General features: G+C 47.7%; 1 protein-coding gene across 7 annotated transcripts in view; it reads left to right on the top strand.

Moving 5' to 3' along the window:
- Window positions 1-27,476, top strand: part of LOC129699284 (1-phosphatidylinositol 4,5-bisphosphate phosphodiesterase beta-4) — a 524,489-nt gene that overhangs the window by 220,132 nt on the left and 276,881 nt on the right. The window contains exon 1 of one of the 7 annotated variants that reach the window (XM_055638944.1): window positions 22,792-22,974. The exons of the other annotated variants lie outside the window; for them this stretch is intronic. The gene's annotated coding sequence lies outside the window, so the exon portion shown is untranslated. Of the gene's footprint in view, window positions 1-22,791; window positions 22,975-27,476 lie in introns of those variants that run through there. 7 annotated transcript variants of the gene reach the window in all.

Below are 27,476 nucleotides of genomic sequence, written 5' to 3'. Positions count from 1 at the left end.
GCAAAGGGCACTCCCAGCTTGACATTGTCCAGGGTCTAGAGGTGTGGCACATAGGGGGATAACTGAAGCGGAAATCCTCTGGGAGACTATCATTTGAAGTCAATTACGCCGCAATTTCAGCGATCCTGACCTTGATTAATTCCCGACGCGCCGTTTTTGTATATAACGCGATAGAGCGACGTGTTAGAGAAAACGCACGATCGTGCATTTCACATCAAACACATCATGCATTTTGCATTGAAGCCCATTGCTGCGAGCCTGCATGTCCCAGTCTGTCTTATCTGGCTTCCCTTTATTACTATGTCTATGCGACGTCCTTATCTGAGACCGAGGGATTGCTGCCTTCTACAGAATTATTTGTGCTCACAATCTCCTCTTGCACATTTTGTTTCTGGAAGTTTATCTGCTGTTCCGATACTCGGCTGGGTGGTAACTTTGTGCATTGTCACCCCACCCCCCCCCCCCCCTCGGAAATGCCTTCATGCGGTGATATCGCCAGTGCGAGATAGAAAGTCGGGTTGGATGAAAAATTGCGGCTTTCCATCTGGCAGCTTAGTTCAGAGACACAACGCCGAAACAGGCCACTCGGCCCACCGAGCCCATGCCGGTCAACGACACCCCCCCCCCCCACCGCACACTAGTTCTACCCCACCCGCACGAGGGGCAATTTTACAGCAGCCCAATTAACCTACAAACCTGTACGTCTTTGGGATGTGGGAGGAAACCGGAGCACCAGGACAGAGAGGGTTGAATCCCGGTTAACATATGATGAGCGTTTGTCGGCACTGGGCCTGCACTCGCTGGAGTTTAGAAGGATGAGTGGAGGGGGGGGCCTCAATGAAACTTACCGAATGGTGAAAGACCTGGATAGAGTGGACATGGAGAGGATGTTTCTATCTTCGGTTTAAACCAGCATCCGCAGTCCCAAAAAATTGCCCAGAGTGAATGTTAGGAATAGTAATAATTAAAGCCATTGAATTGTGAATCTGCATAATGATGGCAATTCATAGATCCGGAGCTTCGAGCGTTCACTAACACTGCGGCAAGCCTTTGCAATGAAAATCTTCACATGATTTATTGAAACAGTGTTAATTAGCGAACCATGATAATTTAGCGAACCATGAAATGAACCTTGATCATTTATACATTTAAGGGTGGCACGGTGGCGCAGCGGGAGAGTTGCTGCCTTACGGCGCCAGAGACCCGGGTTCGATCCTGACCTCGGGTGCTGCCTGTACAGAGTTTGTACGTTCTCCCCGTGACAGCGTGGGTTTTCTCCGGGTGCTCCGGTTTCCTCCCACACTCCAAAGACGTGCAAGTTTGTAGGTTAATTGGCTTGTGTATAAATTGCCCCTCGTGTGGGATTCAAAAATGGATAACATAGAAACATAGAAAATAGGTGCAGGAGGAGGCCATTCGGCCCTTCGAGCCTGCACCGCAGCTGTACAGCCAGAACTAGTGTACGGGTGATCGATGATCTGGGTGGACCGGGGTGATCGTGGACTGGGTGGGCCGAATGGCCTGCTTCTGCGCTGTATCTCTGTTTCTTTATATCTCAATTATCTTGCAAGAACATTGGTTATCTCTTAGGCCTCGTTCGGTCATGGCTGACCATGGGTGTCTCCAGGGTGCTATTCCCTATATGGAGGACGCCTGTGCGTGACTTTGTTTAACGTGGGGAGACTGGTGCACAGACGGCCATCCACACGGTCCTTGACAGATCTGGGTCAGGATCCAGTGGCATGGAGTCCAAGACGACCAGAGACCCTTTTCTGCAGCAGCCTTCATCCATCCGCCTTCCCAGCCGTTGTGACGTTAGGTCCACTAAGGTCAGCCATCGTCCTCCGCCTGTTCCACCGTTGAGGTCTTGGTTGGATTGCTCTTTGTCAGAGACCTCCCCCTCGACCTTACCGCCATGGGTGGCCCTACCAGGAGCACAGCTCCAGACGGCATCGCTCTCAGGATCTCAGGTCCACACAAGCTTCTCCACCTCGACAAGGTGACAATCCACGGAGAAGCTCGGTTATCTGCTGTTGTTTTAATAAGCGAGAAATCGCAGATAATCCTGAAGGGAAATTCCTTGTTTGAAATGTAATATAAAGGAACTACAGATGTTTGTTTATACTAAAGATAGACACAAAACACGCTAGTGGCAGGAAACATGTTCCCGATGTTGGGGGTCCAGAACCAGGGGCCACAGTTTAAGAATAAGGAGTTAGCCATTTAGAACAGAGACGAGGAAACACTTTTTCTCACAGAGAGTGGTGTGTCTGTGGAATTCTCTGCCTCAGAGAGCGGTGGAGGCCGGTTCTCTGGATGCTTTCAAGAGAGAGTTAGAAAGAGCTCTTAAAGATAGCGGAGTCAGGGGATATGGGGAGAAGGCAGGAACGGGGTAGTGATTGTGGATGATGGGCCATGATCACAGTGAATGGCGGTGCTGGCTCAAAGGGCCGAATGGCCTACTCCTACACCTATTGCCTATACCACTACCAGTGCAAAAGTAAATGAGTCCTTCACTGAAATATCAACCTAGTTATTGCAACTAACCAACTTAAATGCAACTAAGTGTTGTCATAGTTGGCTTCAGTCTTCGGGCTTCTGACCACTGGGCACTGTTTCAAATGATGACTACCCAACTTTCAACATGTCTATAAAAGGTTTTGACATAAAACTATTGTGCAGGGCAACACAGACTGAGAAGTAAACATTGTTGGCTTGAGATATGCATCAAACCCTGTTATCTGTTGGATCTTGATGTAAAATAAGCTGTACTCCCATTAACCAAGTAGGCCGCGCCGGGCGATGTACGTCCCCGCTCCGGGTCATTCCAACCCCGCGACACGGGCTGGAGAAGTCGCGTTGCGGAACCAAGTAGCCTTACGCCTGCGGTCACAGGGAGAACATGCAAACTCCACACAGACACAGCAGCTGAGGTCAGGATCGAACCCAGTTCTCTGGTGCTGTGAGGCAGCAGCTCTACCTACTGCCAATGCTGGTGAGAATATTTGAACCATCGGCGAGCCGTGGGTCAGGTCGGGTTGAAGAGTTCAGAGACTTGGTTAGTTTATTGTCACGTGCACCGAGGTACATTGAGAAGCTTTTGTTGCGTGCTAGCCAGTCAGCGGAAAGACAATGCATGATTACAGTCGAGCCTACGACCTCCTACGACCTCGTGACGACCATGCTGCGAGTATGAGTCAAGGGCAAACTCGGCAGAGGTCGTGAAAGTGGGACAGGCCCTTCACGGATGGGTAGAAACTGGCGCTGAATCTGGAGGTGTGTGCGTTTTCACACTTCTATGCCTTTTCCCGATGGGAGAGGGGAGAAGAGGGAGTGACCGGGGTGAGACTAGTCCTTGATGATGCTGCTGGCCTTGCCGAGGCAGCGTGAGGTGCAGATGGAGTCAATAGGTGGGAAATTGGTTTGTGTGATGGTCTGGGCTGCGTCCACAATTCTCTATAATTTCGTGTGGTCTTGGATGGAGCTGTTCCCAAACGGTGCTGGGATGCATCCCAACTTGGAAGCATGAAGGACAAACTTCCCGTGGTTTTTTTTTTTGATTGACTGAAAAACACAGCTCGGAAACAGGTCCACGCAGACCATCCATCGATCACCCTTTCACACTAGTTCTATGTTATCCCACTTTGCCATCCGTTGCCTACACACTGGGGACAATTTATAGAGGGCTAATTAACCCACAAATCTTTTGGATGTGGGAGGAAACCGGAGCACCCGGAGAAAAGCCACGCAGTCGAGAAAGGAGGGTGGGGGAGACAGAGAACATGCAAACTCCACACAGACAGCACCCGAGCTCAGGATTGAAACCCGGATTCCCGGCGCTGTGAGACAGCGGCTCTACCAGCTGCGCTTCGTCGTAGAATAACATACGGGCAGTCACGGTGGCGCAGCGGTAGAGTTGCTGCCTTACAGCTCAGGCAGCGGCGGAGACCCGGGTCCGATCCCGACTGCGGCCTGTGCGGAGCTTGTGCGTTCTCCCCGTGACCTGCGCGGGTTTTTTCCGAGATCTTCGGTTTCCTCCCACACTCCAAAGACGTGCGGGTTTGTGGGTTAATTGGCTTGGTATAAATGTTAAATAAACTGTCCCTAGTGGGTGTAGGATAGTGTTAACGTGCGGGGATCGCTGGTCGGCGCGGACCTGTTAGAGATACATCGAGGGGGCCTGTTTCTGTGCTGTATCTCTGAACTAAACTAAACTAAACTCAGATCATTGCCAGTAATGCACTTTGCTTGGGGAGTATGTGTTGTGATCTAGCTCCATTATGGATTTCCTTGTCTTCCTTTGCTGCTTCTCTATATATCTATGTATCATTAGTGTAGCAAAGTCAATGTCATTACAAATGTCTGAGGCTGGACTGCCTCAGTTGACTAGGCTTGTGCGTGGACAGGGAAGGGCATCGATGGGAAGGGTAATTATGTGCTTTGACAATAGGTTTTTAGCGTCAGGCAACCAATATATATGTATGTGTTTAAGAAGGAACTGCAGATGCTGGAGAATATATATGTATGTATATATATTCAATATATATGTATGTCTGAAGAAGGGTCTTGACCCGAAACGTTGCCTATTTCCTTCGCTCCTTAGATGTTGCCTCACCCGCTGAGTTTCCCCAGCATTTTTGTCTACCTTCGACTTTACAGCATCTGCAGTTCCTTCTTAAACATATACTGTATATATATGCACGATAATTTTAAGAATATTAAGGAAAGAACAAGACATTCCAACTTTGCTTTTTCTCATCCATACAAAGTGTCACAAATGAAAGCCAAAAGGAACTCTTTGTGCCATGACTCTTCCATTCTTCATTTCATTAGTGGCCGTTATCACTTGATGATCAGTCTTCACAGGAACATTAATAAAAGTGGGTGTGTGATAAGACTTGTTTTTCTTCTCCCGTAACATAAGAGTTATTCTTGGCCAAGGAGCATCTGTCTCCTAATTAGTTCCTGCTGTGACACTCGCCTTCAACCAAATGCAACAGCTTGAATTAAATGGCACCTAGAACATCCTTCAAAGTCCAAAAGAAAAGTTCCAGCGAGTTCTAGCTGAAAAAGAAGACAAAAAAAAAATCCAAGGATTGCTGAAAGGAGAGTCACAGTGTGGAAACAGTGATACAGTGTGGAAACAGGCCCTTTGGCCCAACTTGCCCACACCGACCAACATGTCCCATCTACACTAATCCCACCTGCCTGCCTTTGGCCCATGTTCCTCTAAACCAGGGGCGGGGAACGTTTTCATGTTGGAATGCCGCATTAAGTTAGCTGTAATTTATTAAGGCCGCATTCAAGAAACTTCAATTAGATATACTTCAAAATGTACATTATTTTGTTAAAATGGCCCTCATGACTTACTAATATTTTAATTGTGGCCGTCAGTCAGGGAGGATTATTTAATTGAATCTTCTTTTACTCTTTGGTATTTTAAATACGTTCATTTTAAGATTAAAATAAAAATAATAAAAGACGAACAAAAAAATATTAATAAAAGCAAAAGGATTTGTTCTACAAAATCTGGATTCATTCAAAAGGCCGCACTTAATGGCCGAGAAGGGGTTAGGAGGGAGAGATAGATTAGCTATGATTGAATGGCGGAGTAACCCCTTAAGGCCGCAGGTTCCCCACCCCTGCTCTAAACCCATCATATCCATGTACCTGTCTAATTGTCTCTTAAATGTTGCGATAGCCCCTGCCTCAGCTACCTCCTCCGGCAGCATGTTCCATACACCCTTTGTGGGAAAAAGTCACCCCTCAGATTCCTACCAATCTTTTCCCCTTCACCTTAAACCAATATCCTCTGGCCTTCGATTCCCCTACTCTGACCAAGGAACTCCGTGAGTCTACCCGGTCTACTCCTCTCATGATATTATACACCTCTATAAGATCACCCCTCATCCTCCTGCTCTCCAAGGAATAGTGTCCCAGCCTGCTCAACCTCTCCCTGTAGCTCATAAAGCTAAGGCAACATCCTTGTAGAAACAAGGAACTGCAGATGCCTGTTTGTACCAAAGGTAGACACAAAGTGCTGGAGTAATACATGGGGGTCAGGCAGCATCTCTGAAGAACAGGGAAAAGGTTGACATTTCGGGTCAGGGCCCTTTGTCAACCTCAGTCTGAAGAAGCGTCCCAACCCAAAACGTCACCTATCCTTGTTTTGCAGGGATGGTGCCAAAACCGCTGAGTTACGCCAGCACTTGGAGTTCAGTATTGCAGGGTATGTTAAAAGAGGACAAATGCAGGAGGTGGCATAAGGGGTAAGGTTAACATGCTCTGTTATAGTGCTGGAGTAAAGGGCCTGTCCCACTTGGGTGACATTTGCACGTCAAGCACGCCATGCGCGCATCATGTGCGTGCGTCGTGATGTGTAAATGATGTTGCGTAAATGACGCCCAAGTGCGACACGCCCTATACTCAGCAGGTCGGGAGGAGATTCGAATGTTGAACGAGGCAACTCTCGAGGAAAAAATGTGATGTTCCGATTAGAGTTTAGTTTAAAGAAGCAGCGTGGAAACAGGCCCTTCGGCCCACCGAGTCCACGCCGACCAGCGATCCCCGCACATTAACACTATCCTACACCCACTGGGGAGCATTTTATTGCATTTACCAAGCCAATTAACCTACAAACCGGCACGTCTTTGGAGTGTGGGGAGGAGACAGAAGATCTCATAGAAAGCCCGCGCAGGCCACGGGGAGAACGTACAAACGCTGTACAGAACCCGTAGTCGGGATCGAACCGGGTCTCCAGCGCTGCATTCGCTGTAAGGCGGCAACCCTACCGCTGCGCCACCGTGACCAGGAGAATGCTTGGGTGATTACGGAGCAGTGAGTCAGCTCAGGTTAAAGGGAAATCCACATGCAAATAGTTATGGATAAGATAAACACCCCCTGGCAAATTGGATAACGGAATGTGGTCAAAAATGCAAAGTGGCGGTGGGTGATCAGTGGATTGCAGTCGTCGGGGAGAGGTAACCACAGGCGGGAATTCTTCAGGAGCAGTGCAGGTTCACCACCATTTTTCCGGCAACTGATGGTCCGGCACATCCTTTAATCCGGATAAAATTACCGGAGTGCCCCCCTAGAAGACCCCCCTCTCCCCGAAAATGTGGCGCCCAGGCCGGGTGAGGGAACCGACCTCAACCTCATCGGGACTTTTGCGGCCATTCGGCGGGTGGAATTTGCCCCCCTATGGCCGGGGCTCTGGATCTCCAGCCCCCAGAAGAGTCTCTGGTGTCGACCGGAAACGTCACCTCTCCATGTTCTCCAGAGATGCTGCCTGACCCGCTGAGTAACTCCGGCACTCTGTGTTCTTTAAAGAACCAAAAAAGTTGTTTTTCTTTTATCAGATGAAAGAAAATAAGATATAAGCTTGCATAGATTGGACATGGAGAGTTTCCACTAGTGGGAGAGTCTAGGACTAGAGGCCGCAGCCTCAGAATTAAAGGACGTTCTTAGGAAGGAGATGAGGAGAAATTTCTTTTGTCAGAGGGTGGTGAACCTGCGGAATTCTTTGCCGCTGAAGGCTGTGGAGGCCAAGTCAGTGGATATTTTTAAGGCAGAGATGGATAGATTCTTGATTAGTGCGGGTGCCAGAGGTTATAGAAACATAGAAGCATAGAAAAAAGGTGCAGGAGTAGGCCATTCGGCCCTTCGAGCCTGCACCGCCATTCAATATGATCATCGCTGATCATCCAACTCAGTATCCTGTACCTGCCTTCTCTCCATACCCCCGGATCCCTTTAGCCACAAGGGCCACATCTAACCCCCTCTTAAATATAGCCAATGAACTGGCCTCAACTACCTTCTGTAGCAGAGAGTTCCAGAGATTCACCACTCTCTGTGTGAAAAATGTTTTTCTCATCTCGGTCCTAAAGGATTTCCCCTCTATCCTCAAACTGTGACCCCTTGTCCTGGACTTCCCCAACATCGGGAACAATCTTCCTGCATCTAGCCTGTCCAACCCCTTAAGAATTTTGTAAGTTTCTATAAGATCCCCCCTCAATCGTCTAAATCCTAGCGAGTACAAGCCGAGTCTATCCAGTCTTTCTTCATATGAAAGTCTTGACATCCCAGGAATCAGTTTGGTGAACCTTCTCTGTACTCCCTCTATGGCAAGAATGTCTTTCCTCAGATTTGGAGACCAAAACTGTACGCAATACTCCAGGTGTGATCTCACCAAGACCCTGTACAACCGCAGTAGAAAACATAGAAACATAGAAATTCGGTGCAGGAGTAGGCCATTCGGCCCTTCGAGCCTGCACTGCCATTCAATATGATCATGGCTGATCATCCAACTCAGTATCCCATACCTGCTTTCTCTCCATACCCTCTGATCCCCTTAGCCACAAGGGCCACATCTAACTCCCTCTTAAATATAGCCAATGAACTGGCCTCAGCTACCCTCTGCGGCAGAGAGTTCCAGAGATTCACCACTCTCTGTGTGAAAAAAGTTCTTCTCATCTCGGTTTTAAAGGATTTCCCCCTTATCCTTAAGCTGTGACCCCTTGTCCTGGACTTCCCCAACATCGGAAACAATCTTCCTGCATCTAGCCTGTCCAACTCCTTAAGAATTTTGTAAGTTTCTATAAGATCCCCCCTCAATCTCCTAAATTCTAGCGAGTACAAACCGAGTCTATCCAGTCTTTCTTCATAAGACAGTCCTGACATCCCAGGAATCAGTCTGGTGAACCGTCTCTGTACTCCCTCTATGGCAAGAATGTCTTTCCTCAGATTAGGAGACCAAAACTGTACGCAATACTCCAGGTGTGGTCTCACCAAGACCCTGTACAACCGCAGTAGAACCTCCCTGTTATGGGGAGAAGACAGGAGAATGGGTTAAGGAGGGAGAGATAGGTCAACCATGATTGAATGGTGGAGTAGACTTGATGGGCTGAATGGCCTAATTCTATTCCTTTATGACCTTATGTCCTTATGAGAGGTAACCGGATAGAGGTGTTTGTGATCAGGGAGGATGCAAGTTTGTACTGCAAGGAGTTTATTTATTTACAGGATGTACATATTGATACTGCTAGCTTTAATAATGGCCCTGTTTAATCTGCTAAATTGTTCTTAACACGAACAAAGGACTGAATGAGAACGAGTATATAAATGCTGGTTCATAAACCAGAGTACAAAGTCTGCCACAGCATTTGAAAAATTTAACAAAACACATTTTTAATGGGAATTTTTCAATTTAAACTAATCCCGAACTGATTAGTTATGAAAAGACCAACACAAAATACTGGAGCAACTCAGCGGGACAGGCAGCATCTCTGGATAGAAGGATGGGCATTGTTTCGGGCCGAGACCCTTCTTCAGACGGAGAGTCAGGGGAGAGGCAGACACAGATAAGGAAGTGTAAGGTGTTAACACGAGGCATCTAAGGGGATGGGGAAATCAAGGAACATGTGGAGTAGATCATTGTTAGCGGGGAGAAGATGCCAACGATACAAGCAGAGATAGAATATAATCAGGAGGACCAGTCAGACTGGGTCTGAGAGCTAGGATGGGGGCGGGATGGAGAGAGAGGGAAAGCAAGGGTTATTTGAAGTTAGGGAAGTCAATGTTCATACTGCTGAGGTGTAAGATGCCCAAGCGAAATATTTTGGGCAATCATGAATTTATTCTATGGAGCGTAGGAGGCTGAGGCGTGATCTTTCTCGTCATGTATAAAATTATCAGGGGAATAGATAGGCTAAATACAGTCTTTTTGCCAGAGTAGGGGAATCAAATATCCGATGACATAGGTTTAAGGTGAGTGAGAGTGGCAAGATTTAATAGGAACCTGAGATGCAAGTTTTTCAGCCAGAGGGTGGTGTGTGTATGGAACGAGCTGCCAGAGGAGGTAGTTGTGGCAGGTATTATAACGGCATTTAAAAGACAGGTACATGGATCTCAAAGGCTTAGATGGATATGTTCCAAATGCAGGCAAATGGAACTAGCTACAGTATAATGGGACATCTTGGTCGGTATGGATGCGTTGGGCCGAAGGGCCATTCTGTTTGACTCTATGATGGGCAATGGATTAAAATATTTCATGCCCTAATTATGAACAATAACCGAAGAAATATCTTCAGTATAACAGCCAATATGTGTCTCTCAATCTCAGTCAGTCTGAAGAAGGGTCCTGACCTGAAATGTGTAGGAAGGAACTGCAGATGCTTTTTTAACACCGAAGATAGACACAAAAAGCTGGAGTAACTCAACGGGACAGGTAGAAACGTGCTGAATAAGTGCTTCAAAAAGAGGACCAGGGGACATTGGTTCAAGGTGAAGGGGAAAAGATTGGTGGGAATCTGAGGGGTAACATTTTCACACAAAGGGTGGTGGGTGTATGGAACGAGCTGCCAGAGGAGGTAGTTGAGGCTGGGACTATCCCAACGTTTAAGAAACAGTTAAACAGGTACATGGACAGGTACATGCAACCGCAAGAAATGCAACACCTGTCCCTTCACCTCCCCCCTCGACTCCATTCAAGGACCCAAGCAGTCGTTCCAGGTGCGACAAAGGTTCACCTGTATCTCCTCCAACCTCATCTACTGCATCCGCTGCTCTAGATGCCAGCTGATTTGCATCGGTGAGACTAAGCGGAGGTTGGGCGATCGTTTCGCCGGACACCTCCGCTCAGTCCGCAAGAACCAACCTGAACTCCCGGTTGCTCAGCACTTCAACTCCCCCTCCCATTCCCAATCCGACCTCTCTGTCCTGGGTCTCCTCCATTGCCAGAGTGAGCAACACCGGAAATTGGAGGAACAGCACCTCATATTCCGCCTGGGTAGCCTGCGTCCGCCGGGCATGAACATTGAATTCTCCCAATTTTGTTAGCCCTTGCTGTCTCCTCCCCTTCCTTAACCCTCGAGCTGTCTCCTCCCATCCCCCCCGTCCTCGGGCTCCTCCTCCTCCCTTTTTCCTTCTTTCTCCCCCCCCACCCCCCCATCAGTCTGAAGAAGGGTTTCGGCCCGAAACGTCACCTATTTCCTTCGCTCCATAGATGCTGCTGCACCCCGCTGAGTTTATCCAGCATTTTTGTGTACCTTCGATTTTCCAGCATCTGCAGTTCCTTCTTGAACACATACATGGATAGGACAGGTTTGGAGCGATATGGGCCCAATGCAGGCAAGGTGGTACTAGTGTAGCTGGGACATGTTGGCCGTTGTGGGCAAGTTGGGCCGAAAGGCCTGTTTCCGCACTGTATCACTCCATGACTCTAAGTACAAATCTGTTATCTGATACATCGTTAGTTTCCATGGCCAATTACTTGTGAAAACAGGCCTGCATAATGGACAATGTGCAATCTTCTGGCAGCAGAAGATAAACAACAGTCGTATCCAATAGATGAGATCTCCAGCTGACGGCCCTGTATTGTGCATTGATCACAGGGACACTCGCCCACTGCTTCCATTTGTCACTTGCAAGGAATCCATTTTAATTATCCCCAATGCAGTTTGCAATTGTCCAGCATTTGGAAAATCAGATTTTGGCATTTCCAGCGACATCAAATGCACCATATTTCGCTTGGGCAGCTTACACCCCAGCGTGGTATCGAAACATAGAAACATAGAAAATAGGTGCAGGAGTAGGCCATTCGGCCCTTCGAGCCTGCACTGCCATTCAATATGATCATGGCTGATCATCCAACTCAGTATCCTGTACCTGCCTTCTCTCCATACCCCCTGATCCCTTTAGCCACAAGGGCCACATCTAACTCCCTCTTAAATATAGCCAATGAACTGGCCTCAACTACCTACTGTGGCAGAGAATTCCAGAGATTCACCACTCTCTGTGTGAAAAATATTTTTCTCATCTCGGTCCCAAAAGATTTCCCCCTTATCCTTAAACTGTGACCCCTTGTTCTGGAATTCCCCAACATCGGGACCAATCTTCCTGCATCTAGCCTGTCCAACCTCTTAAGAATTTTGTAAGTTTCTATAAGATCCCCCCTCAATCTTCTAAATTCTAACGAGTACAAGCCGAATCTATCCAGTCTTTCTTCATATGAAAGTCCTGACATCCCAGGAATCAGTCTGGTGAACCTTCTCTGTACTTCCTCTATGGCAAGAATGTCTTTCCTCAGATTAGGAGACCAAAACTGTACACAATACTCCAGGTGTGGTCTCACCAAGACCCTGTACAACTGCAGTAGAATCTCCCTGCTCCTTTACTCAAATCCTTTTGCTATGAATGCTAACATACCATTTGCTTTCTTCACTGCCTGCTGCACCTGCATGCCTACTTTCAATGACTGGTGTACCATGACACCCAGGTCTCGTTGCATCTCCCCTTTTCCTAATCGGCCACCATTCAGATAATAGTCTGCTTTCCCGTTTTTGCCACCAAAGTAGATAACCTCACATTTATCAACATTATACTGCATCTGCCATGCATTTGCCCACTCACCCAGCCTATCCAAGTCACCTTGCAGTCTCCTAGCATCCTCCTCACAGCTAACACTGCCCCCCAGCTTCGTGTCATCCGCAAACTTGAAGATGTTGCATTCAATTCCCTCGTATGAACATTGACTTCTCTACCTTCAAGTAACCCCCTTTCCTTCCCCTCTCTCTCCCAGTTGTCCGACCAGTCTGACTGTCTCCGACTACACTCTATCTCTGTTTGCTTTGTTGTTACCTCCCCCCCCCCCCCAGCTAACAATGATCTATTCTCCATTTTCCTAAATCTCCATCCCTTTTGTCCTGTTCCACACCTTGCACTTCCTTATCTATGTATCTCCCTCTCCCCTGACATCAGTCTGAAGAAGGGTCGCGACCCATTCCTTCTCTCCAGAGATGCTGTCTGTCCCGCTGAATTACTCCAGCATCTTGTGTCTATCTTCGGTTTAAACCAGCATCTGCAGTTCCTTCCTACACAATGTTATGAACGCTGCCTCTCTTTGCATTGTCAGTCATTTGTCCGCCTGGCGTCTCTCACATAAATACAGCACGATAATGCTCTGCAGCTTGGTCTAATTAAAAGATCAATTAGGTTCGCAGTGACTTGGGGCACCAGCTACAGGGAACCATGTCAGTGGTTAGAATCAAGTGAAGTCGGCTGCAGTTTTAGGATAGACACAAAGAGCTGGAGTAACTCAGAGGGTCAGGCAGCAGCCCCGGAGGGAAGGAATGGATCGAGACCCTTCTTCAGACCGAGAGTCAGGGGAGAGGGAGATAGGAGGAATTGGAAGGGTAAGGTGAGGAAGGGACAGATCAAAGCAGAAGGTGATCAAGGAAATGTGGAATGGTTCATATGCAGGAAGGAACTGCAGATGATGGTGTACACCGAAAATAGACACAAACATTTGAGGAAGGACATTCTTGCTATTGTTCAAGTTCAAGTGAGTTTGTTGTCATGTGTCCCTGTATAGGACAATGAAATTCTTGCTTTGCTTCAGCACACAGAACATAGTAGGCATTTACTACAAAACAGATCAGTGTGTCCATATACTATAATATAAAAATATACACACATGAATAAATAAAATGATAAAGTGCAAATAACAGATAATTGGTTATTAATAATCAGAGTTTTGTCTGAGCCAGGTTTAATAGCCTGATGGCTGTGGGGAAGTAGCTATTCCTGAACCTGGTTGTTGCAGTCTTCAGGCTCCTGTACCTTCTACCTGAAGGTAGTGGGGAGATGAGTGTGTGGCCAGGATGGTGTGGGTCTTTGATGATACTGCCAGCCTTTTTGAGGCAGCGACTGCGATAAATCCCCTCGATGGAAGGAAGGTCAGAGCCGATGATGGACTGGGCAGTGTTTACTACTTTTTGTAGTCTTTTCCGCTCCTGGACGCTCAAGTTGCCGAACCAAGCCACGATGCAACCGGTCAGCATGCTCTCTACTGTGCACCTGTAGAAGTTAGAGAGAGTCCTCCTTGACAAACCAACTCTCCGTAATCTTCTCAGGAAGTAGAGGCGCTGATGAGCTTTCTTGATGATTGCATCATGACTGCATGAGGGAGTGCAGCGTAGGTTTACAAGGTTAATTCCCAGGATGGCGGGACTGTGATATGCTGAGAGAATGGAGCAGCTGGGCTTGTACACTCTGGAGTTTAGAAGGATGAGAGGATATCTCATTGAAACATATAAGATTGTTAAGGGTTTGGACACGCTAGAGGCGGGAAACATGTTCCCGATGTTGGGGGAGTCCAGAACCAGGGGCCACAGTTTAAGAATAAGGAGTAAGCCATTTAGAACGGAGACGAGGAAACACTTTTTCTCACAGAGAGTGGTGAGTCTGTGGAATTCTCTGCCTCAGAGGGCGGTGGAGGCAGGTTCTCTGGATGCTTTCAAGAGAGAGCTAGATAGGGTTCTTAAAAATAGCGGAGTCATGGGATATGGGGAGAAGGCAGGAACGGGGTACTGATTGGGGATGATCAGCCATGATTACATTGAATGGCGGTGCTGGTTCGAAGGGGCCGAATGGCCTACTCCTGCACCTATTGTCTATTGTCTATAGGCCATTCGGTCTTTCGAGCCAGCATTGCTGTTCAATATAACCAGATAACCATATAACAATTACAGCATGGAAAACAGGCCATCTTGGCCCTTCAAGTCCGTGCGGAACACTTATTTTCCCCTAGTCCCATCTACCTGCAATATAACCATAATATGATAATGGCTGATCAACCAAAATCAGTACCCCGTTCCCCTTATCCCTTGATTCCTTTAGGCATAAGAGCTAAATGTAACTCTCTCTTGAAAACATCCACTGAATTGGCTTCCACTGCCTTCTGTGGGAGAATTCCACAGATTCACAACTCTCTGGGTGAAAAAGACTTTCCACGTCGCAGTCCTAAATGGCCAACCCCTTATTCTTAAACCTTATTTATCTCAGGAGGGAAATTTACCTGCCAACAAGAGTCATAAAAACACAAAATACATGAAACATGAAATTAAAATGACGAGTGGAAAGGATGGGGGATGGGCAAAGATTGGGGGGGTGAGGGGGAGTCAGTCTCAGTCTACCCCCACGACAGAAGGGGGAGGAGTTGTACAGTTTGATAGCCACAGGGAAGAAGGATCTCCTGTGGCGTTCACCGTCCTCCGCCCAGCCTGTGCATGCGGAGCAGAACAACAGACAGCCAACCATGTCATCTCTGGGTGCCCGCTCTACCACCCACCAAATGGAGCTGTGTCAGGGCCTGGCGGAAATTGACGCCTACAGAGACAACAACCTGGCTGCTCAACACCCGGCGGCATTGAGATCTTTCATTCGCAAGAAGGGACGAAGAAATGTCCAAGTCCCTCCTCAGTGATTTTTTTATTTCATTCGGAAGTCTAGTCTGTTCCTCAAAGCTGGAGTACCACGGGGCCAGGCAGCATCTACCGGAGAGTCATTGTTCATCTTTAGACTTCCTTTGGCCCCGGCGACTTCTCCGCCCGAGTTGCGGGTGAGAGGAGCTGAATAACCATGCATATGCAATGTCAGGACTTTTTAGATTCCTCAACTCGGCAATTTTGGCCGCAGAAATCGATTTGACTTTGATCTGACATCGGGGGGGGGGGGGGGGGGGAGAGTGCAGTGGAGAAAAGTTTATTAGGCCTTCCATCACTGGAATGTTAAATTGGTGTCTTGGGTCTATGTTTGTAATGTACCACGGCATTTCGTTTGGACCTCAAGGGGTCCAAATGACAATTAAATGTATCTTGTATCTTGTATCTTGTATCTCTGGAGAACGGGAGTCTGAAGAATGGTCCCGGTGATGAAACGTCACGTCATTTTGGGCAAACACAAAGAGCTGGAGAGTTACCTGTTTAAGAAGGAACTGCGGATGCTGGAAAATCGAAGGTAGACAAAAATGCCGGAGAAACTCAGCGGGTGCAGCAGCATCTATGGAGCGAAGGAAATAGGCAACGTTTCGTGCTGAAACCCTTCTTCAGACTGATGCTGAAGTTACCTGCGGAGAGACTCCACCACTTTGCCTCCATCTTGGGGGAAGTGGGAATCCAACATCTTGTGGTACATTTTACTGGATCTTGGTAAAACTGTTCAGCTTGATTCAAGAGCAGATTATGTGAACATCTAACACTCACATTTCAGCAAATGTTGACATATTTACAAGTTAATTTGTTTGCTTACCAGGGAGGCACAAACAGAATTGGGCAGCAAGGACAGTTTAGTTTACTGTCACGATAACCGAGGACCAGTAAGAAGCTATATTGTTGCGTGCGATCCAGTCAGCGGAAAGACTGTACAAGATTACAATCAAGCTTACTGATGCAGGATAAAGGGAATAATGTTTAGTGCAAGATAAAGTCTAGTAAAGTCCAAGTAATGATAGCTCGAAGTTCTCCAATGGGGGAGATGGGAGATCAGGACCACTCTCTAGCTGGCGAGAGGACGGTTCAGTTGCCTGATAACAACTGAGAAGAAACTGTCCCTGAATCTAGAGGTAGACAAAAAAATGCTGGAGAAACTCAGTGGGTGAGGCAGCATCTATGGAGCAAAGGAAATAGGCAACATTTTGGCCCAAAATTTTGGCCAAATGGGGAGAAGAAAGGGAAAAGGAAGAGGAGGAGTCTGAGGGCACTTTTTCCTTTTTCCTTTTTCCTTTTTCCCCCCCCCCCCCCCCCCCACCCCACCCAACATCAGTCTGAAGAAGGGTTTTGGCCTGAAATGTTGCCTATTTCCTTTGCTCCATAGATGTGGCTGCACCCGTTGAGTTTCTCCAGCATTCTTGTCTACCTTCGATTTTCCAGCATCTGCAGTTCCTTCTTAAGCAGGCTTGTGGGAAAGCTGAGAAGGGGGAGGGGAAGGAGGGAGAAAGCAAGGGCTATCTAAAATTAGAGAAGTCAATGTTCATACCGCTGGGGTGTAAACTACCCAAGCGAAATATGAGGTGCTGTTCCTTCCATTTGCGCTGGGCCTCACTCTGACAATGGAGGAGGCCCAGGACCGAAAGGTCAGATTTGGAATGGGAGGGGGAGTTAAAGTGTTGAGCAACCGGGAGGTGTGTGCGTTTTCACACTTCTGTACCTCATGCCCAATGGGGGTGGGGAGAATAGGGAGTGGCCGGGTGAGACTGGTCCTTGATGATGCTGCTGGCCTTGCCGAGGCAGCGTGAGGTGTAGATGGAGTCAATAGTAGGGAGGTTGGTTGGTTTGTGTGTATCATATTTTCCGGATCTTGCAGAAATTGTTTAGCTTGTTACGAAAGCAGATCATGTAAAGGCCCACAATTGGTTTCAGACAAATATTGACACAATCACGCTAATTTCTGTGCATACAAGGGAGGCATAAACACATTTTTTACCCAAAAATAAGGCCCGAAAATTAATAAATTGCCGACCAACATGCCACATCTACAGATTCCGATATATATAAATTATATAAATTAAATCGGTGGAACATGAACTAGCAGAAACAGTGGGTCTGCCAGGACAGTCACAGCAGCTGAGAAACATAGAAATTAGGTGCAGGAGTAGGCCATTCGCCCATGAAGAAGCTAATTTTATGATCATGGCTGATCATCCAACTCAGTATCCCGACCTGCCTTAATTCCATACCCTTGATCCCCTTAGCCACAAGGGCCACATCTACAGATCCCTGATATATAGCCAATGATATAAAACTACCCTCTGTGGCAACAGAGATTCACCACTCTCTGCGTGAAAAAAGTTCTTCTCATCTCGGTTTTAAAGGATTTCCCCTTTATCCTTAAGCTGTGACCCCTTGTCCTGGATGTTTGTGGATTTTGGGGAGGATATAAAATTGGGCCGTGAGGGGCTGGGGAACGATAAGATTGGAGGCTTCAGAGGGCAGAGAGTCTGGAGAACGGCCTGGGCCTGAAATGTCACCCACACCTCAAACATAATTTCATGAACACATTGCAGAGGAAAAATGTATGATATTTGCTTTCAGCTACTTATTAGTTTGGACATTAAAACGTAATCGTATCTTTCTGTGCAGATGTGGGTAGAGTTGCAATTTGGTCCTTGGCTGTTTATTTGATGTGCAGCGCAGTGCATGCAAACTTAGATTGACGCTGGACCTGCACAGTGTTGATACAGTGGGGCGGCGGGTAGAGCTGCTGCCTCACAGCACCCAAGACCCAGGTTCGATCCTGACCTCGGGCGCTGCTTATGTGGAGTCCGCACGTTCTCCCAGTGACCGCGTGGGTTTCCTCTTAAAGACGTGCGGGTTTGGTGGTGAATTGGCCCGCTGTAAATCATCCCTAGTGTGTCGGGAGTGGATGAGAAAGTGGGATAAAGTAGAACGAGTATGAACGGGTAAGATGGAAGTGGACACGTTGGGCCAAAGAGCCTGCGCCCCCAGCTGAAACCCTAAACTAAAATAAACTAAACCAAACTCTAAACCACGAATGTTTTTCTCGCAGTAAGGCTGTAATTGCCCAGATTCACAGGGTCACACCCTACTTCGAGCAATTTGATCAGAATCGCACATCACGATCAACAACTGAGCCATTAAAGAGGAAGCAAGTGTATTCTTTGGTTTAGTTTAGTTTATAGATACAGCGGGGAAACAGGCCCTTCAGCCCACCGAGTCCGCGCCGACCAGCGATCCCCGCACATCAAAGGTTAAAGGTTCAAAGGTTATTTTATTGGTCACATACACCTAGGTGTAGTGAAATGCTTCTCACATAAAGAAATTCAATTCAATTCAACTTTAATGTCATCGCACAAATACAAGTATGAGTACAACGAAATGCAGTTTTGCGTCAGTCCGTAGTAGTTGTGCATAAAGAAATAAAAGAAAATAGAAAGAGAGAAGATACAGAATAATTAAACAAAGGGGACGGAGGGACCGGATAAATCTATCGGCGGGACTCCGAGTTCAGCAATGTGATTGTATTATTGTAGAAGCTGTTCCTCATCCTACTAGTACGAGACCTGAGGCTCCTGTACCGCCTCCCTGATGGGAGGAGGGCAAACAGTCCATGGTTGGGGTGGGAGGGGTCTTTAATGATCTTCCCAGCCCGTCTCAGACACCGAGCCATTAAAGAGGAAGCAATGTGTATTCGTTGGTTTTCCCAGTTTCAGTTTATAGATACATGTCGGGAAACAGGGCACCTGCTGCCCACACCGTGAAGTCCGCGCAGGAATACCGGCTCTATTCCATACCGTGAAGCAGGTGGTCGCAACAGTTGGTCAGGATCTGGGGGGACAGGTGGGCTTTCTTGAGCCTCCTCAGGAAGTAAAGGCGCTGCTGTGCCTTTTTGATCAGCGTGGAGGTGTTGAGGGACCAGGACAGATCCTCCGAGATATGAGGAATTTATAGCTGGAGACGCGCTCCACCTCAGTCCCGTTTATATGGATGGGGGTATGACTGCCCCCTCTGGTCTGCCTGAAGTCAACAATAATCTCCTTCGTCTTCTTGGAGTTGAGGCCGAGGACAAGAAAACAGACATAACAGAAATAAAGACATTTAAACAAAAACATCCCCCCACAGTGGTTCCCATTATGAGGGAAGGCACAATGTCCAGTCCCCATCCCATGTCCACCCATAGACGGGCCTATTGAGGCCTCCACAGTTGCCTTTACGGAGGCCCGATGTTCCAGGCAGGTCGGGAGAATCCTCTCCGCGGCATGGGACACCTGGAACGGCCGCTTCCAGGGTTCCCATATTAAGACTATCCCACAGACAAGGGACAGTTTACGCTCTCACCAAGCCAATTAACGTACAAAAAACCTGTACGTTTTTGGAGTGTGGGAGGAAACCGAAGATCTCGGAGAAAACCCACGCAGAGAACGTACAAACTCCGTGCAGACAGCGCCCGTGGTCGGGATCAAACCCGGGTCTCTGGCGCTGTGAGGCAGCAACTCTACCGCTGCGCCACTGTGCCGCCCCTCTGTGTGTGGATTTTTTTTTTTTAATCGCGAAATTGAGTATCATATTCAGTGAAAAGGGCAAAGGAATTTACACACCTTTCACCTGGTTGAAGAAGTTTGAAAGAAAAGCAGAAAGAAAAGCACTGCACTTTAATACAGAAATAAATAGTTTAAAAAAACTGTTCAGAATGCAGTATAATTTCAATAACATTAATGTAAAGCTGAAATTACGGTAAATATTTAAGAGGTTTTCGCATCACCAGAGATAGAGACACACGGGAGGGGTGAACCTGTGGAATTCTTTGCCACAGAAGGCTGTGGAGGCCAAGTCAATGGATATTTTTAAGGCAGAGACAGATAGATTCTTGATTAGTACGGGTGTCAGGGGTTATGGGGAGAAGGCAGGAGAATTGGGGTTGAGAGGGAAAGATCGATGAGCCATGATTGAATGGCGGTTTATCTTGATGGGCCGAATGGCCGTATTCTGCTCCGAGAAGTTATGAACCTATGAAGGAACTGCACATGCTGGGATCTGGAGCCAAGGACAAAGTAGCGGAGGGACTCAGCAGGCCAGGCAGCGTCTGAGTAGGGCGTGAAATGATAGTCACCTCCTTTGATTTAGTTTAGAAAAACAGCAGGGAGACAGGCCATTCAGCCCACCGAGCCTGCGCTGACAAGCAATGCCACACACTACTTATATGCTGCACACCAGGGACAATTTACAGAAGCCAATTAACCTACAAACCTGCACGCCTTTTGGGTTGCGGAAGGAAACCGGAGCACCCGGAGAAAACCCACGTGGGCCACGGGGAGAATGTATAAGCTCTATAGTCAGCACCCGTGGTCAGGACCGAGCCCCTGTCTCTGGCGCTGTGAGGCAGCAACTCTACCGCTGCGCCACCACAAGGGATGGCCTTGAATCAGAATTGTCTCCTCAGGAGGTTACCTGACTTGCCAAATCTTTCCAGTGTTTTCCATTTGACTTCATATATTTTGGATTTTTTTTTGGTGGAACAAAGCTGATAAAAGTTTTTTTTTCAATGTTGTGAGGAACACATAGGGTGGAGAGTCAGAACCCTTTACCTCAGGGTTGAAATGTCAAAGACTAGAGGGCATAGTTTTAAGGTGAGACAATAGACAATAGGTGCAGGAGTAGGCCATTCAGCCCTTCGAGCCAGCACCGCCATTCAATGTGATCATGGCTGATCATCCGCAATCAGTACCCCGTTCCTGCCTTCTCCCCTTCTCCCCTGACTCCGCTATCTTTAAGAGCCCTATCTAGCTCTCTCTTGAAAGCATCCAGAGAACCGGCCTCCACCGCCCTCTGAGGCAGAGAAGGGCAAAGTTTAAAGGAGATGTGCGGGACAAGTCTTATTTACGCAGTGTGCCTGGAACGTGATGCCAGGGGTGGTGGGTGACACACTATTGGGACAATTAATGGGTTTTAATTTGGGACAGGACAGGTTTGGAGGGGTATGGGCCAAACACAGGCTGGTGGGCCTAGTGTAGATGGGACATGTTGGTCAGTACGGGCAAGATGGGCAGAAGAGCCTGTTTCCATGCTGTATCACTCTATGACTATGAGTCTTACCACCTTAGTTCTATTTCAAATTCTAGTTTTGTTTTATACTGATCCATCTTTGAAGTAGGTTTACCACCACAGTGACTGCATCTAGTTTTGCCCATACAGTGCATTCAGAAAGTATTCAGACCCCGTTATTTAAAAATGCATTAAATTCTTTTTTCTATCATCAATCTACACACAATACCCCAGAACATAGAAGCGAAAACAGGTGTTTAGAAATGTTTGCAAAGTATTTAAAAATAAATAACTGAAATATCACATTTACTTAAGTATTCAGACCCTTTGCTACGACACTCAAAATTGAGCTTTGGTTCATCCTGTTTCCATTGATTACCCTTGAGATGTTTCTACAACTTGATTGGACTCTACCCGTGGTAAATTAAATTGATTGGACATGATTTGGAAAGGCACACACCTGTCTATATAAGGTCCCACAGTTGACAGTGTATGTCCTAATTTGCTCCTGTCATTTACGATCATGTTAGTGTCGAGAAACAGCATGGAACAATGGCCCATCGGCCCACACCAACCATCGATCACACGTTCTATGTTATCGCACATGGGTGCTGTCCGTGTGGAGTTTGCACGATCTCCCTGCGTGACTGCGTGGATTTTGGCCGGGTGCGCCTTTTCCCAAAGACGTGCGGGTTTGCAGATGAATTAGCCTCTGTAAACTGTCCCTAGTGTGTGCGGGATAGAACTAGTGTATAGGTGGGCCAAAGGGCCTGTCTCCACGCTGTATAACTAAACGAAGCGCGCAATAAAGTACATTTATCAACTCAGGGGGAAAGGAAAAGTTTTGAAAATGACGCTGAGGTGATTGCAAGAGATCGTGGCTCACACTCTGATCTTGCTGTTAGTGTGAGTTTTCGTTTGGCATAAGAGCTCGATGTTAAATACATCATAAAGCACCCCCATGGTGAAATTAGGCACAGCTTCACACAATTTCATTTCAAAACCAATCCTGCATGCTTTGAGCTGCGTATTTAGGTTATTACAGACTGACAGCTTGGGAGTGTGTGGGTGGCAAGGACAAGTTTGCTTACATTAAACACGGAGTTCCATTTGAACTTTGCATTTTTTTATTTTCTCTTGAAGCAGGCAAGGAATATCATTGCCGTTTGAGGGCTGCTTTGGGCTGGGAAGTAAGGCTGCAGTTCCACTGTATTGTCAAGGGGGTTGAAATTGTTTGTGTATTGTGTCTCTGGCACGATAATAGCAGCAGAGATCGCGACAATGGGCAGTTAGTTATTTGCTGCTCGGGGTGTGTTTGTGTTGGTGTCTGTGTGCGGGGAGCTTGGCTGAGCGGCTAAGAACCGGCTCCGTCGAATAGGCATCCTCGCCAGGACTTCAAAGCCATCGTTGACGTTCAGCTGTGCTTGGGAATACTCTTCGGAGGACATCCAAAATATTCCCTGTGACATTAGCACGAACTGCACTACTCTGGAGGGCTGCCCAATACTGAGCAGTGAAGGATTAAGACATCGGGCACAGAGCCTTGTTGGAAGAAATCGGCAGGCAAGTTGGACTTGGGCTTGCATGAGAAACTGGATACTTTTCCTCCTCTCCCCACCTGTGACGCTGGGACATCAGGGTAATTGCAACCATTGGCATTTATTTCAAGTAGAGATTGTGAGGCACTTATTTAGTTTAAGAAAGAACAGCAGATGCTGGTAAATCAAAGGTAAAGACACAAAATGCTGGAGTAACTCAGCGGGTGAGGCTGCATCTGTGGAGAGAAGGAATTGGCGACGTTTCGGGTCTCGACCCGAAACGTTGCCAATTCATAGAAACATAGAAAATAGGTGCAGGAGGAGGCCATTCGGCCCTTCGAGTCAGCACTGCCATTCATTGTGATCATGGCTGATCGTCCCCAATCACTAACCCGTGCCTGCCTTCTCCCCATATCCCTTGATTCCACTAGCCCCTAGAGCTCTATCTAACTGCTTCTCTCCATAGATGCTGCCTCACCTGCTGAGTTACTCCAGCATTTTTTTGTCTACCATTAATTTAGTTTAGTTCAGCTTGGTTTAGTTTAGTTTATTGTCACGTGTACCTAAGTACAGTGAAAAGCTCTTGTGGCGTGCTAAGCAGTCAGCGGAAAGACAACACGTGATTGCAATTGAAGATAGACACAAAATGCTGGAGTAACTCAGCGGGACAGGCAGCATCTCTGGATAGAAGGAGTGGGTGATGTTTCGGGTTGAGACCTTTCTTCAGACTGCTTTAGGGTCTCATCGTGAAACGTCAGCTATTCCTTCTCTCCAGAGATGCTGCCTGGCCCACTGAGTTACTCCAGCATTTTGTGTCTCTCTTCGGTTTAAACCAGCATCTGCAGTTCCTTCCTACACATGATTGCAATTGAGCCATTTACAGTGTGTAGATACATGATAAGGGAACAACGTAGAAGAAATCTGTGGAATTCTCTGCCTCAGAGGGCGGTGGAGGCCAGTTCTCTGGATGCTTTCAAGAGAGAGCTAGATAGGGCTCTTAAAAATAGCGGAGTCAGGGGATATGGGGAGAAGGCAGGAACGGGGTACTGATTGTGGATGATCAGCCATGATCACATTGAATGGCGGTGCAGGCTCGAAGGACCGAATGGCCTCCTCCTGCACCTATTGTCTATTGTCTATTGTCTATTGTTGCTGTAGGAGTAGAGATTTAAATGTGTGGAGCGATTATAACATATGGATGTGGATTGTGGATGTTGCTACTAGTGGGTGAATGTAGGACCAGCAAAGATCTTTGAGCACCAGAAGTCACAGCCTCAGAATTAAAGGACGTTCTTTTAGGAAGGAGACGAGGAGGAATTTCTTTAGCCAGAAGGTGGTGAATCTGTGGAATTATTTGCCACAGAAGACTGTGGAAGCCAAGCCAGTGGATATATTTAAGGCAGAGATAGTTAGATTGTGTAGGAAGGAACTGCAGATGCTGGTTTACATCGAAGATAAGACACAAAATGCTGGAGTAACTAGCAGGCTGGGCAGCATCTCTGGAGCGAATATGTACGGGTGTCAGAGGTTATGGGGGGGAAGGCAGGAGAATGGGGTTAGGAGGGAGAGATAGATCAGCCATGATTGAATGGCGGAGTAGACTTGATGGGCCGAATGGCCTAATTCTGCTCCCATCGCTTATGATATGTGATTGCAGATCTGCGTCTGTGGCTAGCATGCAACTAGTCACCGGGCTTGGGCACCATCATGGATGCATGCATTTTATTTTGAGGTATAATTGTGCAGCAAAATTGTTGCAAAACTGCCTTGTGTTCCTGCAATCCTTTGTAGACACAAAAGGCTGGAGTACCCCAGCGGGACAGGCAGCATCACTGGAGAGCGTTTTGCGTCGAGACCCTTCTTCAGACCGAAGGTCTCGACCAGAACCGTTGCCCATTCCTTCTCTCCAGTGATGCTGCCTCACCCGCTGAGTTACTCCAGCAAATGTACGTATGATGGGGCAACGGAAGATGCCCTCAGCTATCAGAGCGATGCCCAATGGGTGTGGGAATAGAAAATGCAGCAAATTGACACATTTTGGCGGTCGCAAGAACGACAACTAAGTTTTGTGACTTGTTGTATTCTGAAAATAGCTTCTTAGCGCGCAGGTTCTCACACCACACGTCTGGCCACAACGGTGGTCAGCACTCAACTGCCGCGGGAAAGCGAAACCGCGCGAAAAACCGCAGCCCCTCCCGAGTCACGTGACCGCGGCTTCCGGACGCCGGGTTCGATACCTGCGTGCGCCAGCAGGCGCCGCTACAACATAATCTTCAGGGATAGTTGCAATTGTGATTAGTAATATCAGGTACAGTTGCAGCTGTTGCCGTGGTCAGTAATGCCGCAAACGCTTGCATTTACCGCATTGATCGGCAACGCTGCATATAATTGCAACTATTGGCTTGGTCAGTAATACTGCATATAATTGCTGCTATGGGCTTGATCAGTAATATTGCATGCAATTGCATTTATTACCCTGGCCAGTAATATTGAATACAGTTGCATTTACTGCCTTGGTCGCCCATGCTGCGCAGTTGCATTTGCCTTGGTCAGGAATGCTGCATGCCATTGCATTTGTTGCCTTGGTCAGTAATGTCGTGGCAGTTGCATTTATTTCCATGGGCAGTTCTACCATTTGCAGTTGCATTCATCGCCTTCATCAGTAATGCTGCATGCAGTAGCACTTATGGTCTTCCTCGAAGGCTACCCACCGTTGCATTCATTGTCTTGGTCAATAATGTTGCATGCAGTTGCATTTAATGCATTGCTCAGTAATGTTGGTGCAGAAGCATTTATTTCCTTGGGCAATCATGCAATTTGCAGCTGCATTAATTGCCTGGGTTAGTGATGCTGCATGCAGTTGCATTTTGTACCTTGCTCAGTAACATTACTGCAATTGCATGTATTACCTTGGTTAGTAATGCTGTTTCAATTGTACTTATTGCCTTGCAGAGTAATGTTCCATTCGGTTGCATTTATTGCCTTGCTCAGGAATGCTGCATACAGTTGCATTTATATTTCCATGGTCGGGTAACATGGTTACAGTTGCATGTATTGCCTTGATCCGTAAAGCCATGTTGCAGTTACAGTTATTGCCTTGATCAGTAAAGGGTGCAAACACCTGCATTTATGGTCTTGGCCAAAAATGCTGCATGTAGTTGCATTCAGTACCCTGGTCAGTAATGCAGCCGGCAATTTCATTTATTGCCTTGCTCAGTAATATTGTAGATAGACACAAAAAGCTGGACTAACTCAGCGGGACGGGCAGCATCTCTGGAGAGAAGGAATGGGTGGCTCTTCGGGCCGAGACCCTTCTGACCCGAAATATCACCTATTCCTTCTCTCCAGAGATGCTGCCCGTCCTGCTGAGTTACTCCAGCATTTTATTCGGTTTAAATCTTCGGCTTAAACCAGCATCTGCAGTTCCTTCCCACGCAGTAATATTGTGGTGGCGTTTTTTGTCTTGCCCAGTAATGCTGCCTGCATGCAATCGCATTTATTGCCTCGTGTCAGTAATGTTGCACACGGTCGCATTGATTGCCTCGGTCAGTAAAGGGCCGGTCCCACCAGCATGCGATTGCATGTGGCAAGCAAGACTTAACGTGGTCGCTTGAGCCGGACAGCCTCGCGGGGCCGGTCCCACTTCGATCGCCGGAGCCGTATGGGGTTGTGCGGGGCTGGTCCCGACATCGCGCGGGGCTCCGAAAAACTGACACTGTCCAAAAATTGCACGCGGCAACAGCCCGCAGCCGCATTGAGGACGTACGTAGCGCCTCGATGGACGTGCGGAGCATCTCGATGCCGTACACAGAGTCTTGACGGCGTACGCCTAGCATGTGGCGTTGCGCGATGACATCACCGCCCGGTGTGCCGTTGCGTGATGACATAACCGCCCGACGCCATGCGACGTCCAAATTCAGTCGGCCCGTCTCCTGCCCAACTGATTGTTAACTATGATGTCGGGACCAGCCCCGCACAACTCCAGACGGCTCCGCGGTTGGAAGTGGGACCGGCCCCGCGAGGCCGTACGCCTCAAGCCACCACATTTGGTCGCGCTAGATGCATGCAATCGCATGCTGGTGGGACAGGCCCTTAAAAGGCTGCGCGCAGTTGCATTTAGCACCCTGGTCAGTTGCGTTCACTGCCTTGCTCAGCAGTGCCGTGCGCAGTCGCCTCTCGAAACCACCGCGGCTTTTGGAGACATGAATAATTTATCAGCCGGATTCCTGGAGCGTTAACCTCCTACGTGTTCGCTTCCCCGACGACACTAATGACGGCTATAAAAAGCCGGGGAAGAAAGACGGTGACAGTCTCACATCTGTCGCCGGATCCCTGGGTGCGACGCTGCCACAGCCCGTTCGTTCCTCCGTCATCTTCCTCTGCACAGCTGGGGAAAATGTTCGTTGCGTGTGACTGTTCCCAGAATAAGTTTTGGCTGAAGCCGCCTCAGTCTTCCACTGTGAATTTTTGATGCACATCTTCAAGGACATCTTCGCCTGATTTATGCCGCCAACATATCACCTGCAAGCCAGATTTAATGCATTAAATATGCAGCATTGAAGCAAAAGCATCATCCTGGAAAACCTTGAACTGAAGTGATGAT

This window comes from Leucoraja erinacea, chromosome 8 (genome assembly GCF_028641065.1).
Source record: "Leucoraja erinacea ecotype New England chromosome 8, Leri_hhj_1, whole genome shotgun sequence".
In the NCBI taxonomy this organism is placed as follows: Eukaryota; Metazoa; Chordata; class Chondrichthyes; order Rajiformes; family Rajidae; genus Leucoraja; species Leucoraja erinaceus.
The sequence above is the reverse complement of the archived record's forward strand: the minus strand, read 5'-3'. Positions and strand labels throughout refer to the sequence as shown.